Source organism: Schistocerca serialis, chromosome 2, assembly GCF_023864345.2.
Source record: "Schistocerca serialis cubense isolate TAMUIC-IGC-003099 chromosome 2, iqSchSeri2.2, whole genome shotgun sequence".
NCBI classification, from domain to species: Eukaryota; Metazoa; Arthropoda; class Insecta; order Orthoptera; family Acrididae; genus Schistocerca; species Schistocerca serialis.
In genome coordinates this window covers 1,153,979,762-1,153,997,914 of record NC_064639.1, presented here as the reverse complement: position 1 = coordinate 1,153,997,914, position 18,153 = coordinate 1,153,979,762, and positions in this window count along the sequence as shown.

Sequence of the window (18,153 nt, the reverse complement as noted above, 5' to 3'; positions counted from 1 at the left end):
CCAGTCAATCCATACAGCGAGAGCAGCACACCACATTATTTCCAACTTGTGGAGAAACATCAATTAAAACTGCTCACATCGTAAGTAGACATGGGATTCAAGTCGTCTTTTGGGTGCCCAAGAAAGAGAGATGTTTCACCCTGTGATGAAGAATAGTCATGGCATTATAGTTCCAGTAGTTTAGAATATTCCATGTGAGTGTAGCAGTGGTTACTTGGGAAGTCTAGTCGAACCGCCTCAATAGTGCTGTACCAGACATCACCGGCACATCAGTTACAGATATCTAGAAACATCTTCTGTTTCGGAAGCAAAGCCTTATGAATACACTCAAGATCGTCTTTGAGCAGATAGGGATTCTAGTCCAGGGTTCAGTCTAATGGGACTCAATCAGCAAAGAGGCTGTGAAAATTAGAATTTCTGTCAATAAGGTGCGGAAGTGGACGCTTGGAACGGAGAGACTGTCCTATATAATACAATGCATAGCTACATACATAATGCACACGCCACTATCTCTGCTGTGTTAAGGGTTGAAACCAATATCGAAGTCAAGTGACAGAGGTCAGAAAGTTGAGTTTTCGTCATTATGTCCTATACTATAAGGAGCTGACGTGCACTGTTTTCCTCATTTTTAGCTGAAATCAGTAATTAACTTTAACTAATGAACAATTTGCTGTTTTATAATTACACGTGAAAAAGTTCTGTTACCCTAACTTCTCCCAAATCCCTATTATTAATTTGATGGTCTCATTCCTACATTTGTGCCAGTGAAACAGTATTATACAGTTTCAAACACTGTATTGGCAGTTCTTTCTTTTTACAAGCCATGGAGTACAGCTCTTCAGTAAATTTCTGTATTTGCTGCACAAAAAGTCATTTAGTTCACCGCTTCCACAAGAATACAACACAAAATATCAGTTTAGCAGTAAAAATTGTCCTTCATGTATAAGGCATCTAACAAATAACACACCTTACACTGAATTACTGAAATAATTCCGATTAACTCCAATCCAAAAGAAAGCAGGTGTTGACAGATGTGAAAATAATCGAACTATCAGTTTAATAAGTCACAGCTGCAAAATACTAACGCGAATTCTTTACAGACGAATGAAAAAACTGGTAGAAGTCGACCTCGGGGAAGATCAGTTTGGATTCCGTAGAAATATTGGAACACGTGAGGCAGTACTGACCCTACGACTTATCTTAGAAGAAGTAATAAGGAAAAGCAAACCTACGTTTCTAGCATTTGTAGACTTATAGAAAGCTTTTGACAACGTTGACTGGAATACTCTCTTCCAAATTATGAAGGTGGCAGGGGTAAAATACAGGGAGCGAAAGGCTATTTACAGTTTGTACAGAAACCAGAAGGCAGTTATAAGAGTCGAGGGACATGAAAGGGAAGTAGTGGTTGAGAAGGGAGTGAGACAGGGTTGTAGCCTATCCCCAACGTTATTCAATCTGTATATTGAGCAAGCAGTAAAGGAAACAAAAGAAAAATTCGGAGTAGGTATTAAAATCCATGGAGAAGAAATAAAAACTTTGAGGTTCCCCGATTGCATTGCAGTTCTGTCAGAGACAGCAAAGGACTTGGAAGAGTAGTTGAACGGAGTGGACAGTGTCTTGAAAGGAGGATATGAGATGAACATCAACAAAAGCAAAACGAGGATAATGGAATGTAGTCTAATTAAGTCGGGCGATGCTCAGGGAATTAGATTAGGAAATGAGGCACTTAAAGTAGTATCTGAGGTTTGCTATTTGGGGAGCAAAATAACTGATGTTGGTCGAAGTAGAGAGGATATAAAATGTGGACTGGCAATGGCAAGGAAAGCGTTTCTGAAGAAGAGAAATTTGTTAACATCGAGTATAGATTTAAGAGTCTGGGAGTCGTTTCTGAAAGTATTTATATGGAGTGTAGCCATGTATGGAAGTGAAACATGGACGATAAATAGTTTGCACAGGAAGAGAATAGAAGCTTTCGAAATGTGGTGCTACAGAAGAATGCTGAAGATTAGATGGGTAGATCACATAACTAATAAGGAGGCATTGAATAGAATCGGGGAGAAGAGAAATTTGTGGCACAACTTGACTAGAAGAAGCGATCGGTTGGTAGGACCTATTCTGAGGCATCAAGGGATCACCAATTTAGTATTGGAGGGCAGCGTGGAGGGTAAAAATCGTACAGGGAGACCAATAGATGAATACACTAATCAGATTCCGAAGGATGTAGGTTGCAGTAGGTACTGGGAGACGAAGAAGTTTGCGCAGGATAGAGTAGCAAAGAGAGCTGCATCAAACCAGTCTCTGGACTGAAGACCACAACAACAACTCGATATGTCACGCGACATAGTTACATGAAATTGAATGAATGTTATTAAAATACACATGTAATGAATAAGTCAGCATTTCGTGAATACCAACCAGTAACACTTACACTAGTAATTGCACGCAAGTATTTTCCCCTACCCCAGCTACGAGATGCAGTTCTGAGGAGAAGCGAATTTTACGACGTCAACGCCCATCCCATGTAGATCGACACCTTTCGCCATGGAGCTTCTAGCGGACATACTGAAAATCCCACCGCCGCTGTGTCGGCCATCGGCAAAATGCCGCCCCTTGTCCCTGCTTTCAACGATGACCTTTTGGAAAGCCTCTCTGCAGAAACATGGCGGGAGTTGCCAGATAAAACGTCTCGAGAAACCCAACTCAAAACATGGGTGACTCATTATAGCCACCTGCGTTAAAAATTTACATGAAAGAAGAAGCTGTTTATCTCATTATTACGTAGCAAAAGTTAAACTGCCCTACGAAAGAAACGACGCCTCTGATAGGCTACAAAAATTCTAATGGGTGGAGTTACAACAAAGTACGAATGCCCTGATCGGCCAGAAACAAAAAACCCGTGGTCACCAGCTTTGATATAGGCAAATTGCGGACAGGGTAATTCCCTTGTGGAAATTGTCGAGTGTTTGAGAAAGGCGATTCGCGCCGCGCTGAGGCGATTGCGAGAGTCATTATGTGAACACTTGCTCCCAGGCTAGTCTTAACTCGTAAGGAGTAAAACTGCAATATCTCCCAGTACGCAGAAACGCACCGTGCACTGTCAGTTAACGCCTGTGAGCGATTTGAGGGCAATGACGTACGCCCTGTTCCAGCGTGTACCATTCCAATTAACTCATCTAGGAAATGACTAAGCGTCTTGGCTTCACCAAAGACGTCGAAAATGTATGCGACTGGTGTTTAGCAGTCAAGAGAGATTCAGAACAGATTCTCAGGTTCACAGCTCGCGTCGGCAGCCGCTACTTGCGCCCCCATGCCATGCCATGCCAGCAGCCTGGAAGTAAACGTATTCACGATTGTGGCGCCTAATTGAAGCAGAAACGCGAGATTTCCGATATGATGAAAAGGTTGTTGGGTTTTGGGTATTTACACTGTACTACGAGGGCAGTTCAATAAGTAATGCAACACATTTTTTTTCTGAAACAGGGGTTGTTTTATTCAGCATTGAAGTACACCAGGTTATTCCCCAATCTTTTAGCTACACAACCCTATTTTTCAACGTAATCTCCATTCAATGCTACGGCCTTACGCCACCTTGAAATGAGGGCCTGTATGCCTGCACGGTACCATTCCACTGGTCGATGTCGGAGCCAACGTCGTACTGCATCAATAACTTCTTCATCATCCGCGTAGTGCCTCCCACGGATTGCGTCCTTCATTGGGCCAAACATATGGAAATCCGACGGTGCGAGATCGGGGCTGTAGGGTGCATGAGGAAGAACAGTCCACTGAAGTTTTGTGAGCTCCTCTCGGGTGCGAACACTTGTGTGAGGTCTTGCGTTGTCATGAAGAAGGAGAAGTTCGTTCAGATTTTTGTGCCTACGAACACGCTGAAGTCGTTTCTTCAATTTCTGAAGAGTAGCACAATACACTTCAGAGTTGATCGTTTGACCATGGGGAAGGACATCGAACAGAATAACCCCTTCAGCGTCCCAGAAGACTAACCATGACTTTACCGGCTGAGGGTATGGCTTTAAACTTTTTCTTGGTAGGGGAGTGGGTGTGGCGCCACTCCATTGATTGCCGTTTTGTTTCAGGTTCGAAGTGATGAACCCATGTTTCATCGCCTGTAACAATCTTTGACAAGAAATTGTCACCCGCAGCCACATGACGAGCAAGCAATTCGGCACAGATGGTTCTCCTTTGCTCTTTATGGTGTTCGGTTAGACAACGAGGGACCTAGCTGCAGCAAATCTTTGAATATCCCAACTTGTGAACAATTGTGACAGCACTACCAACAGAGATGTCAAGTTGAGCACTGAGTTGTTTGATGGTGATCCGTCGATCATCTCGAACGAGTGTGTTCGCACGCTCCGCCATTGCAGGAGTCACAGCTGTGCACGGCCGGCCCGCACGCGGGAGATCAGACAGTCTTGCTTGACCTTGCGGCGATGATGACACACGCTTTGCCCAACGACTCACCGTGCTTTTGTCCACTGCCAGATCACCGTAGACATTCTGCAAGCGCCTATGAATATCTGAGATGCCCTGGTTTTCCGCCAAAAGAAACTCGATCACTGCCCGTTGTTTGCAACGCACATCCGTTACAGACGCCATTTTAACAGCTCCGTACAGCGCTGCCACCTGTCGGAAGTCAATGAAACTAAACGAGACGAAGCGGGAATGTTTGAAAATATTCCACAAGAAATTTCCGGTTTTTTCAACCAAAATTGGGCGAGAAAAAAAATGTGTTGCATTACTTATTGAACTGCCCTCGTATATCGTTGTATCCATGGCAAATCTGTTTTTATAACGCACATTTTGCAGGTGCTGCAGACTGTGTTAATATCGCTGACAGCGCTCTGCACTCTCGGCAAGAGATTCTGTGGTCGGACGGACTAGCAGGTAGCCAGTGGATAGGGAAGTGTATGGGCATGATATTCTTAGTGGAGACTCTGTGTTCGTAGGACATGCATTGTAAAGTGAGACGCAAGGAAATGTATGAGAATGGATGTATGGTTGATAATATTTGGGTAGTGGAATTATTGCCACATATATAATTTTAGGGACTCGATGTCACATGAATAATGCAAAATTTTCTAAATACATTGTTTTCTCTTCAACAAAATCTTTCTTTTGCTAACCATATGCATCCTAGTAGTTAGAGTCTATAGTAGTTACAATCTTTTTATTGAGCTGGCCGATGTTGTTACTCGCTGTAATTGCTGTGTTGTGGAGATTTTCTGTGAGGTAAGTGACTTATAAAAAAGAATGAGGGTTTCCACTATCGGGATCCGTGACTGAAATTAACAGAGTTTTAGGTAGTATCATATTTCTTTAATTTCGTATCTTTTTGATTTGTATTATTGTTAGAATTTCTCACAATTCAGGGCCATTCTTTTCTGTTAACTATTGAAAATCATGTTGTCAATGTATACCAGACAGACTGCGTTGGGCTTCTCAATTGTGGCCGGCCGGTGTGGTCGAGTGGTTCCAGGCGCTTCAGTCTGGAACCGCGTGACCGCTTCGGTCGCAGGTTCGAATTATGCTTCGGGCGTGGATGTGTGTGATGTCCTTAGGTTAGTTAGGTTTAAGCAGTTCTAAGTTCTAGGGGACTGATGACCTCAGCTGTTAAGTCCCATAGTGCTCAGAGCTATTTGAACCATTTTTTCTCAATTGTGACTAATAAATGAATAGGTTAAGTTTGAGTTGTCTTCTTCAGGAAAAATTCTGTAGGTCAGTGTTTAACAAAAAAATAATTAAAGACTTAGTTTCAGTAGAAAGAATGTGAATATGATACATATCAAACTTTGTCACATCGTGATCTTTGATTTGAGATAGACTGTATTACGGAATAAATATTTACAAGGATAGATAAAGGATTTAAGTCAATCTTGTTAGTTGCTGGTTCGTTTATACATTGACAATATACATATAATATGGATCAATAAAAGATAAACAAAAAGAGTGAAACATTTGCTGCCGTATCTGATAGAGATTTACTTCGTGGGGGACCACTGCAATATAAATAATAAAGAGCAAAACAGTTTCGAGTAAACAAACAGAATGCTAAAGGTGTTAGATGAATAAGAGAATGCTGAGTTCTGCAGCGCGATGAACGTGGCTTATTACTGTCGTTTTTCCTGTTTTGGTGCCAGTATGTCTTTTAAATTCTGGAAGACAAAGTTCTTTGTGGTTCAGTTGGTTCGTTATCGATTTTTGCATGGGTTTAACTTGTGAATGTAGATCTACGACAATTCCAGAAGGTCAGTCTGTAACCCTTTGTTAGAAAAGTGCAACAAAGAAAAATCGTGAATGATGCCACCAGCAGAGGATTATGAGCAATATGTGAGGCAAAACTGGACATAGTTAAGTTTTCTAATCGGAGGGCAGCCATATCATGATTTGTAACGGGTCGCAAAGTTTATATTTGCAGGACTGTTTATGCCAACTCCGCAGAGCAATTCAAAACAAAAGGCGCGGCATGCTGACAAAACGAGTTTTGCTCCTGCACGTTAACGCTAGGCATCACACCTCTCAAAAGACTCGGGATTTGATTGATTCTTTTGGTTGGGAAGTTTTGGACCATACACCATACAGCCCCGACCTTGCTCCTAGCGATTTTCACCTTTTCCGGTACCTGAAACACCATCTTGGAGGGCAGCTCTTCAATGACGACGATGAAGTGAAAGCGGCCGTGAACTCTTGGCTGTCGGAGCAGGCGGCCGAATTCTTTGAAGAGGGAATTAAAAACTTAGTTGTACGGTATGACAAGTGCTTAAATAAACAAGGCAACTACGTAGAAAAATAGGTAAAAGTGTGTAGAATCAGAAAATAAAAGTTGTTTTACAAAATTATTTGTATCTTTTTTTCAAAAATAAAAACGGCCCTTACTTAAAAAACAACCCTCGTATTATTGTCGATAAATGTATACTTTAGTTTATTGACTGCATGGACCATGTATACAAAAACATCCTCCCATACGATGGGTTTTCCTGTATTAAATTTCTGTTGGTCTTGTCGTTTGTTGTTAGTTAGTAAATATACAGAGTGGCAGGAACAGATTGTAAAGCGTATAAGGGTGTTGCAGGATAGGTTGTGCTGAGATAGAACAGGTCAGAAAAAAATTCAGCACGGTGCGCCGTTTCTGAGATAATTAGCATTGAAGTTAGCCAAAGATTCAAGCGCCCCCCCCCCTCCCTCCCCTCCCCCCATCCCCACCAACAAAGGTGTCGCAAACGTGTTCCTCATTTGGTTTCTTAAAACCAAGAGAGCGATACAGAAATTGGACCCAAGACAAAGTCTGAGCCGACTTGTGCGCTGTCATCTGCACTATGAGAATAACTGAAACTAATTGTATCTGGCGGGCTGCTTGAGTTTTGGGCTCAGAACAGACTGATTGGGCAACTTCAGTGTTAATTATCCTGGAAACGGCTCAACCTTCTGAACTATTTTAAAAAATTATTTCTCAAAATGACCTACCCTGCACCACCCTTACAAGTTTTTCGGTCTGTTTCTGACCACCCTGTACATAGAAGTGAAAGTGTTTGTGGGTGAAGTTGACGATACCTCCAAAATGACCCTCTGCGATTGCTACCAGAGGTCATTGTTGGCAAACGGAATAAAATAATAAGTGGATCCTTCTACTGACCTCCCAATTCAAATGATACAGTTGCTGAAACTTGAGTTTGATTTCAAACACCTACCCGACTCATACGATAATATTTGGTGATGTCTTTAATTTACAGTCGATATGTTGGCGAAAATACATGTTTAATTCCGAACGCATGCATGAAACATAGCACAATTTCGGATTATTCTCTGAAAATTATTCCGAGCAGATATTTCATGAACCAACGTGAATAGTAAACAGTTGTGAAAACACACTTGACCTCTTAGCAACAAGTAATAACGAGCATCAAAACGGATACAGGGATTAGTGAACACAGGGTTATCATTGTGAGACTGAATATTGTAACCCCCAAATCCTGCAAAAATAAGCGAAAAATATACCGACTCACAAAAGCAGATAAAAATTCACTTTACGCCTTCCTGAGAGGCAATCTCCACTTCTTCCAAATTAACAATACAAGTGTAGACCAGATGTGGCTTGAATTCAAAGAAATAGTATCGGCAGCAATTGAGATATTTATATTAAATAAATTAACAAACGACGGAGCTGATCCTCCTTGGTACACAAAGCGGGCCAGAAAACTGTTGCAGAAACAACGAAACAAACATGCCAAATTTAAACAGACACAAAATCCCGAAGATTGTCAATCTTTAACAGAAGCTTGAAATTGAACGCGAACTTCAATGCGAGAAGTTCCACAACGAAACTTTGTTTCGAAACGTGGCAGAAAATCCAAAGAGATTCTGGGCGTATGTAAAGTATGCCAGCGGCAAGACACAATCAATGCCTTCTCGGGACGATAGCAATGGAGATACTATTGAAGACAGTACTGCCAAAGCAGAGTTACTAAACACAGATTTCCGAAATGCCTTGACAAAAGGAAATTGCAGGAAACAGCTTGAGTGCCGAGGAAGAATATAGGTCACTTTAAAAATGTGTAGTACAAGATATTTATTGATTTAAACAATAGAACGCGAAATGTCCAACAATAAATGTCCTTTGAAAAAGCTTTTTACTCTTTCACTTCTGAACTTTCGTATATTTGTGAAAATGTTCCTAATGTTTGATATGTTATACGTAATGCGATTCAACGTGATCAGTACAATGCTTAGACGATCTTCAACATGTTTAATCCATACTTCCATACTAATATGATACACAAGCCCGTCGCATATTAGACGCAAACGTCACTCATCTCTTGTAGGTTCTGAGAGTCTTGAAGACAAGCAACGACAGCGTCATTTGAATGCTGTGCAACGAACAGAGAGAGTCGTTCCTCTACACGTAGAACGTGGGTGGCTCTTAGTAAGGCTGCATTTAATTATGATGCGCAAGTGCAGTTGCAGGTAACAGGCAGACAAGAGAAAGTGTCTGATGTCGCACGTGCAAATACTATAAAATTTAAGCTACACCGAACAACAAACCCTATATTTTCTTTCTTCGTCAGTTTAATGCTGTTTAATAAATTTGGAAAACTAATTAGCGCTGACGAACACCCAATCACAGGTCCCAAATCCCATTTCCTCTGCTCGGGCGTGTGTGTGTGTGTGTGTGTGTGTGTGTGTGTGTGTGTGTGTGTGTGTGTGTGCGCGCGTGTGTGCTGAACATCCCGAACGGGATCTCCCAGACAAAAAAGCACATTTAATTTCGTTTCATTTCACTGATATGCGAACTCAGCTGTGGTTAAGAACTAGAGTATAGCGCTTATACAGGGTAGTTCATTGATCGTGACTGGGCCAAATATCTCACGAAATAAGCATCAAACGAAAAAACTACAAAGAACGAAGCTCGTCTAGCTTGAAGGTGGAAACCAGATGGCGCTATGGTTGGCCCGCTAGATGGCGCTGCCATAGGTCAAACGAATATCAGCTGCGTTTTTTTTAAAAAATAGTAACCCCAAACTTTTTATTACATATTCGTGTAGTACGTACAGAAATATGAGTGTTTTAGTTGGGCAACTTTTTTCGCTTTGTGATAGATGGCGCTATAACAGTCACAAACACATGGCTCACAATTTTAGACAAACAGTTGGTAACAGGTAGGTTTTTTAAATTAAAACACAGAACGTAGGTACGTTTGAACATTTTATTTCGGTTGTTCCAATGTGATACATGTACCTTTGTGAACTTATCATTTCTGAGAACGCATGCTGTTGCAGCGTGATTACCTGGAAATACCACATTAATGCAATAAATGCTCAAAATGATGTCCGTCAACCCCAATGCATTTGGCAATACGTGTAACGACATCCCTCTCAACAACGAGTAGTTCGCCTTCCCTAATGTTCGCACATGCATTGACAATGCGCTGACGCATGTTGTCAGGCGTTGTCGGTGGATCACGATAGCAAATATTCTTCAACTTTCCCCACACAAAGAAATCCGGGGACGTCAGATCCGGTGAACGTGCGGGCCATCGTATGGTGCTTCGACGACCAATCCACCTGTCATGAAATATGCTATTCAATACCGCTTCAACCGCACGCGAGCTATGTGCCGAACATCCATCATGTTGGAAGTACATCGCCATTCTGTCATGCAATGAAACATCTTGTAGTAACATCGGTAGAACATTACTTAGGAAATTAGCATACATTGCACCATTTAGATTGCCATCGATAAAATATGGGCCAATTATTCTTCCTCCCATAATACCGCACCATACATTAAACCGCCAAGGTCGCTGATGTTCCACTTGTCGCAGCCGTCGTGGATTTTCCGTTGCCCAATAGTGCATTTTATGCCGGTTTACGTTACCGCTGTTGGTGAATGACGCTTCGTCACTAAATAGCACGCGTGCAAAAAGTCTGTCATCGTCCCGTAATTTCTCTTGTGCCCAGTGGCGGAACTGTACACGACGTTCAAAGTCGTCGCCATGCAACTAGTGGTGTACAGAAATATGGTACGGGTGCAAACGATGTTGATGTAGCATTCTCAATAACGACGTTTTTGAGATTCCCGATTCTCGCGCAATTTGTGTGCTACTGATGTGCAGATTAGCAGTGACAGCAGCTAAAACACCTACTTGGGCATCATCATTTTTTTTAGGTCGTGGTTGACGTTTGACCTGTGGCTGAACACTTCCTGTTTCCTTAAGTAACGTTACTGTCTGGCGAACGGTCCGGACACTTGGATAGTGTCGTCCAGGATACCGAGCAGCATACATAGCGCACGCCCGCTGGGCATTTTGATCACAATAGCCATACATCAACACGATACCGACCTTTTCCGCAATTGGTAAACGGTCCATTTTAACACGGGTAATGTATCACGATGCAAATACCGTCCGCACTGGTGGAATGTTACGTGATACCACGTACTTATACGTTTGTGGCTATTATAGCGCCATCTATCACAAAGCGAAAAAAGTTGTCCAACTAAAACACTCATATTTCTTTACGTACTACACGAATATGTAATCAAAAAAATGGGGGTTCCTATTTTTAAAAAACACAGTTGGTATCCGTTTGATATATGGCAGCACTATCTAGCAGGCCAACGATAGCGCCATCTGGTTTCCCCCTTCAAGCTAGACGAGTTTCCTTCTTTGTAGTTTTTTCGTTTGATGCTTATTTCGTGAGATATTTGGCCCGGTCACTATCAATGGTCCACCCTGTTTAGTCATCTGTGTGTTTAATCCTTGGTGTCCTGTCCAATTTGTTGCCTCGTATTTTAGGGAGAGGATTTTAATGTGCTGCTGAGTGACTAGCTCACCCAGGTTTTAGGTAAGATGTCCACCAGTCACGATTACCTACTTGTTTCACTTCGATTTCTGTTCTCTTTTCCTTGTGTTTTCTTTCCTTTTTAGTGCGTTTCTTTTCCTCTTGTTTTGCCTCTCTATGTGAAGATTTGGAACTGTCTTTTAGCCGTTCTCCTTGTCCGCTGTCCTTCTTCGTCCCTTCACCGCATGTGTTCCTGTTTCTATGCGTTTGGGCGCTGATGACCACGCTGTTTAGCGCCCGAAAACCTCAAACCACACACGCACATACTTCCATAGTGATATTATTACGTGTGAAAGTAAATCTATTGGTTATATTTTCACGACTAAAGCGCTGAACCGATTCGGATGAGAGTTGATCTGGGGGCAGTTTGATCGCTGACGAAGGACGTAGACTGCTTAAAAAGATTGGCCTCTAGTATGGTGAAATGGGGAATGGAAACATCAGTGGAGATACACCACGTTAAGAAATTATTAAATGTGTTGTATAATGTACACACTGTACAACGTAAAGATGCCCACCCCCGCTCGCACGCACCACTCAGCTGCGATGTTGTGCGTGCTGCGTTCTCATGTGCTGCAGCTGTTCGAGAAAGGTGGACACCATGAGCTATACTTACCTAAATAGGCAGACACATGGAAGCAGCTGACGTTATTGCACGTAATTTAGTTTAGTTAGTCAGGATCGTTCATCGTAATAAAACTACTGCAGATAACAGCAAGCAAACAATAAATTGGAACGGGCCGAAGCATCTGTAAGCGGAGGAACTGTTTGCCGCTGCAGATCGTAGTCTTCTGTGATCTAGAGTGGAGAGACACCACTTGTACTGAGTCTTCGGCTTTCTTTGTTTTTATCACAGCGATCGCAAAGGTACAAAACGTAAGTTACGCCGCAGTTCGGGTACAGTAATGCTACAGATATGAGTCACAGATGATCAAAACTTTTCCTTCTATCGCACCGGAACGCATACACTTAGGTGAAAAAATTCATGGGATACCTCTTAATATTGTGTCGGAGCTCCTTTGGCCCGAACTACTGCAGCACCTCGACGCGGGATGGACTCAGTAAGTCGTTGGAAATCGCCTACAGAAATACTGAGCGCTGCTAGCTCCGTACCTGTCCATAATTGCGAAAGTGTTACGGTGGAGGGTTTCGTGCACGAACTGACCTCTCGATTTTGTCCCATAAATGCTCGGGCAATGTGCCCGAATCATGTGCTTGAACCGTGCAGAATTTTCTTCGCAATGGCGAACAATTGTGTCCCAGTGACATGGCTCACTCTCATCCATAAAAAGTCAGTCGTTGTTTGGGTACATGAATTCCATGGACGGCTACAAAGCATCTCTCAGTAGCCGAACGTAAACATTTCCAGACAATGACTGGTTTAGTTAAATCAGAGAACCTTGTCCATTCTACATTAACAGAGCCTCCACCACCACGAAGCAACGACCAGCTTGCCCAGTGCCTTGTTGACAGCTTGGCTCTACAGTTTTGTATAGTCTGCACCACGCACGAATGCTACCATCAGTTCTTACCGACTGAAATCGTGGTACATCTGACCAGGTCGCAGTTTTCCAGTCCTTTAGGATCCAACCTAAATGGTCACGAGGCGCTACAGGCGATGTCGTGCTGTTAGCAATGGTAAATGAGTCTGTCGCCTGCTGCCACAGTCCATTAACGGATACGTTCGTCGTACATCACACATTGATTTCTGAGGTTATTTCGCACAGTGTTGCTTGTCTGTTAGCACCGACAACTCTAGGCAGACAACCCTGTTCTCGGACGTTAAGTTGAAGCTGTCAGCCACTGCGTTGTTCGTCGTGAGAGGTAACTCCTGAAATTTGATATTCTCGGCACTCTCTTGACACTGTGGATCTGACAAACTGCCTATTGGCTTCTGTATCGGGTTCTTCGGCCGACGTTCATCTAATGATTTCACTGAGGTTCCGCCAGCACGAGTGGCTGGCATTGTCAAAGCTTGACCCTCCATTGCTGGTGGTGAACTGGAGCCGAGCTCGCGGCCGCAGACTATATGTACCTGGGGCGCCGACGTCCGAGGGCTTCTCCGCGGTCATTTCCGGTGCGGTTCTCCTCTTGCTACCTGCGACCGTCGTTCGCTGCAGTACTGGAAGCCAGGATCCGTTGACCTTAAGGCTTTCCTCTTTCTTGTTCAAACTGTTCGCGTGTTTTTGTATTTCCACAGCTTCTCTGAACAAGCGCGTGTGATAATGCTTCTCTACAGCCAGAACTTACGTGTCGAAGAATTTTATTACGTGATCGGTCTCACGCAGTGCGTGCTCTACCATGGCCGATTTCTCCACCTGCCCCAACCTGCAATGTCTCTTATGTTCTTTGATCCTGGTGTTGATTGATCGTCCAGTCATTCCGACATAAACTTTTCCGCATGTGCATGGTGTACGGTATATTCCTGACATTGCAAGTGGGTCCCTTTCCTCCTTTGCCGATCTAAGACACTCTTTGATCTTCCTTGTAGGTTTGAAAATCGTCTTTACGCCGTGTTTGCGCAATATACGGCCGATTCTGTCCGTCACTCTGGGAATGTTTGGCAGAAAGGCAATACCCGACATTTCTTTTTATTATTCCTTACTTCGCCGAGAGTTTTGTTCTGTTACACTTCTAATATAACTTGTGGAGTACCCATTGCTCCTCAGAACACTTTCCAGGTGTGTATTTCGTGTGTGAGGTGCTGCGGCTCGCATATTCGTCCCGCTCGAGTTACGAACGTATTAATCATGCCTCTTTTCTGGCTCGGGTGGTGGTTTGATAATTTGTGCAGGTATCGGTCCGTGTGTGTCGGTTTTTGATACACGCGGTGTCCCAGGTTTTCACCATCCCTTATGGCCAGCACATCTAGAAATGGCAGTTTTTTTGTCCTTTTCTACTTCCGTGGTAAATATTGCGTTGGCATAGAGGCAGTTCAAGTGTCTTAGGAAGTCACCGTACTGTTCTTCACCATGGCTCCACACAACTAAAGTCTCATCGACGTACCTGTACCGCACCTTAGGTTTGCAAGTCGCCGAGTCCAGTGCCTGTGCTTCGAATTGTTCCATGAAGAAGTTGGCCACCACTGGACTGAGAGGACTACCCATGGCGACGCCTTCCAGTTGTTCATAGAAACGTTCATTCCACGTGAAATAGCTCGTGGTGAGACATGCATGGAAGAGCTTCGTGATGTCTTGCGGGAAAATGGAACCGATGTGCTCCAGAGCGTGACTGAGTAGCACTTTCTTAAACAGAGAAACAACATCGAAGCTGACCAGGATGTCGTTTGGTGCAAGTTTCAGTTTTTTCAGCTTCTCAGTGAAATGTTCTGAGTTCTTTATGTATGTGTCGGTCTTCCCCACGTGTGGTTGGAGCAGAGAGGCCAAGTGTTTTGCCAGTTTATACGTCGGTAACAATCGGTCTTAGTGCAACATTGTTCTTATGGTTCTTGGGTAATCCATACAGCCGAGGCGGTAGGGCTTCTGCGTTGCGCAGGTTTCTCTGTACGTCCGCCGGCAGAGAAGACGCCTTGATTAATCGATTCGTATTCCGAGTGATACGCTGCGTCGGATCTGCACTCAGTTTTCGGTAAGTCGTCGGATCTAATAGGTCTCGGATCTTTTGCTCATAATCTTCGGTCTTCATTATGACGGTCGCATTCCCCTTATCGGCAGGCAGTACCAATATACTCTTGTCGGCGTTGAGATTCTTAATGCCTTGTAGCTCTTCTTTCTTCAGGTTGCCAGCTGGTGGTTTTGCTCGGTGCAGTATCCTGGCTGTTTCAGTGCGCATTTCCTCTGCACTTTCACAAGGAAGGTGCGGCGGCACGGTTCTTTCCGTCCCTTTACGACTCATCTGCACCTACCTGTGAACATTGTCTTAGCATATCATCAGCAGGGAAGTCGAGCGAAACCTACTGTACTTCGACGTGAACCAGGCTGCAATTAAAGTCACTAAATCTACATTTCGGGAGAAAGTTTTCGCACGAAATGAAAGGTTGGAAATTTTTTCCTTAATTAATATATTCTGAAACTTAAGTGAACAAGTACCACTGCCAAGCCCGTGCTAGTCTTAACACAGTCACTCACAATCCCTTTCACTCACTTTAGCAAGTTTATGGTGTTGCATTTCCCGAAAACGTAATAGCAAAAAATAAGTATTGTTTCTGGTTGAGAATGTTCGCCAAATATTAAGTCCGTCGGTACCTAATGCAGTCACAGTTTTTAGCCACCGACCTGCTCAATACGCCACGCGGAATTTATGTCTTTTCTCGTCACAAAATGCATTTGAAAATTCCAAAATTTCTACACACACATCGGAATAATTATGCCGTCACTTTATAACACTTTTGATGTATGAAACACTGCTAGATTCGGCAACTTAACGTTTCCATCGGAACTACTACTACCCTCGTCTGATCTGTTTCATGGCTAGGCTCCGACTCTTTTCTTCTCCACCAGCAGGGAAAGGCGCCCGAAGAATATTACTATACCATTGGTCAGTCTACTCAACAGCCAATAGCAAAACAACATTCTCCCGCGTCAGTCCGCGCTTTTCATCAATAACCAATCGCAAAATAGTAAACCTAACGACTGCACTTTTTACCGACGTAATTATCTAATATGCTGAAGTTTTGTTTATGCATAAAGTTATTTACTATTTTTATTTATACCTGAATTATCTTTCCCTTTACCATAAACTTATCTTACAAATCTATTCTACAAAACTCCCATTTGTCCACATCCATACTTCTTCGAAATGTTCCCACACTAAATCCTACTACATAACTCGTTAAACAATTATCTTCATATTAACCTTAAACCACACTCACGCATCATTCATACTGCTAAAACACATTTATAACATTTTACCAACACAAAAAGACATAATAATACTTCATGAAAATACTAGAATAGTTTAAGAAAAACATTCTATTACTTTAGTGCACTCTAGTTGGCACAATCGAAACTAAATCAGTCCCCTATTCAATATTGTCCTCTATCGGCTGATACATAAACTACATGCGCGTCCATTCTTGCGTCACCATCCTGTCGCTATCCAGCTCTGAGACACATCTACCACTTAATCGCCTCCAAGGCAGGATCGGTATACTGCGCTACGCCTCAAAGGGTCCGAATGGCCGCTTCGGTGTTGGCAATGATGTCCTCCATAGGTATAGTTCTCGGGATGATAGCGAAATTTCCTCCTTTTTGAAGAACGGACACTCCCTCTTCGATCAGTTGACGTTCGGTGAGGTTGAGCACTTGTGTGACATGTCGGGAATCCCCTTGTCAATCTGCTTCCGGCATCTTTCGAACTTTTTCTTCTGTCGCTAGGTGCAACGCTCGAGTTTGTTCTGCATGCTCCTGTGAGCGATGCTGTCGATCTTGCCCCTGTCGTCTCGATACATTCTGCTACTTAATGAATAGAAAATGTCCAAAAGTTCCTGATCCGTTGTTGCCAAGTCTCTCCGTGTTGTATGAATTCGATCACGAAGAAAAGCTCGTTCGATTCTGCCGTAGATACGATGTGCTTGGGCGGTGTTGAATAGGCGCTTGCATCTCAAGAACTTAGGTGTAGCACATTCATCTCGGCACCGTGACGGAAAGGCGAGAGAGGACATCAGTCGCGCTTTCTTCTACCGTCGTTGGTCATGGTGTCGGTACAATCTGCAAATCTCCTCCCCGTAGAGGCGTAATACAAAATTGTTAGGGCTTTCGTGGCCACTTGTTGACAAACTGCCTATTGGCTTCTGCATCGGGTTCTTCGGCCGACGTTCGTCCAATGATTTTACTGACGTTTCGCCAACACTGTGGTTCTCTTTGTATTGAATATAAGGATTTCCGAAATAGAATGTCGCAGACATCTAGCTCAAAATACACTACTGGCCATTAAAATTGCTACTCTAAGAAGAAATGCAGATGATAAACGGATATTCATTGGACAAATATATCATACTAGAACTGACATGTGATTACATTTTCACGCAAACTGGGTGCATAGATCCTGAGAAATCAGTACCCAGAACGACCACCTCTGGCCGTAATAACGGCCTTGATACGCCTGGGCATTGAGTAAACAGAGCTTGGATGGCGTGTACAGGTACAGCTGCCCATGCAGCTTCAACACGATACCAAAGTTCATCAAGAGTAGTGACTAGCGTAGTGTGACGAGCCAGTTGCTCGGCCACCGTTGACCAGACGTTATCAATTGGTGAGAGATCTGGAGAATGTGCTGGCCAGGGCAGCAGTCGAACATTTTCTGTATCCAGAAAGTCCCGCACAGGACCTGCAGCATGTAGTCGTGCATTATCCTGCTGAAATGTAGGGTTTCGCAGGGATTGAATGAAGGGTAGAGCCACGGGTCGTAACAAATCTGAAATGTAACGTCCACTGTTCAAAGTGCCGTCAGTGGGAACAAGAGGTGAGCGAGACGCGTAATCAATGGCACCCCATACCGTCACGCCGGGTAATACGCCAGTATGGCGATGACGAATACACGCTTCCGATGTGCGTTCACCGCGATGTCGCCAAACACCGATGCTCTAAACAGAACCTGGATTCATCCGAAAAAATGACATTTTGCCATTCGTGCACCCAGGTTCGTCGTTGAATACACCATCACATGCGCTCCTGTCTGTGATGCAGCGTCAAGGGTAACCGGAGCCATGGTCTCCGAGCTGATAGTCCATGATGCTGTAAACGTCGTCGAACTGTTCGTGCAGATGGTTGTTGTCTTGCAAACGTCCCCATCTGTTGACTTAGTGATCGAGACGTGGCTGCACGATCCGTTACAGCCATGCGGA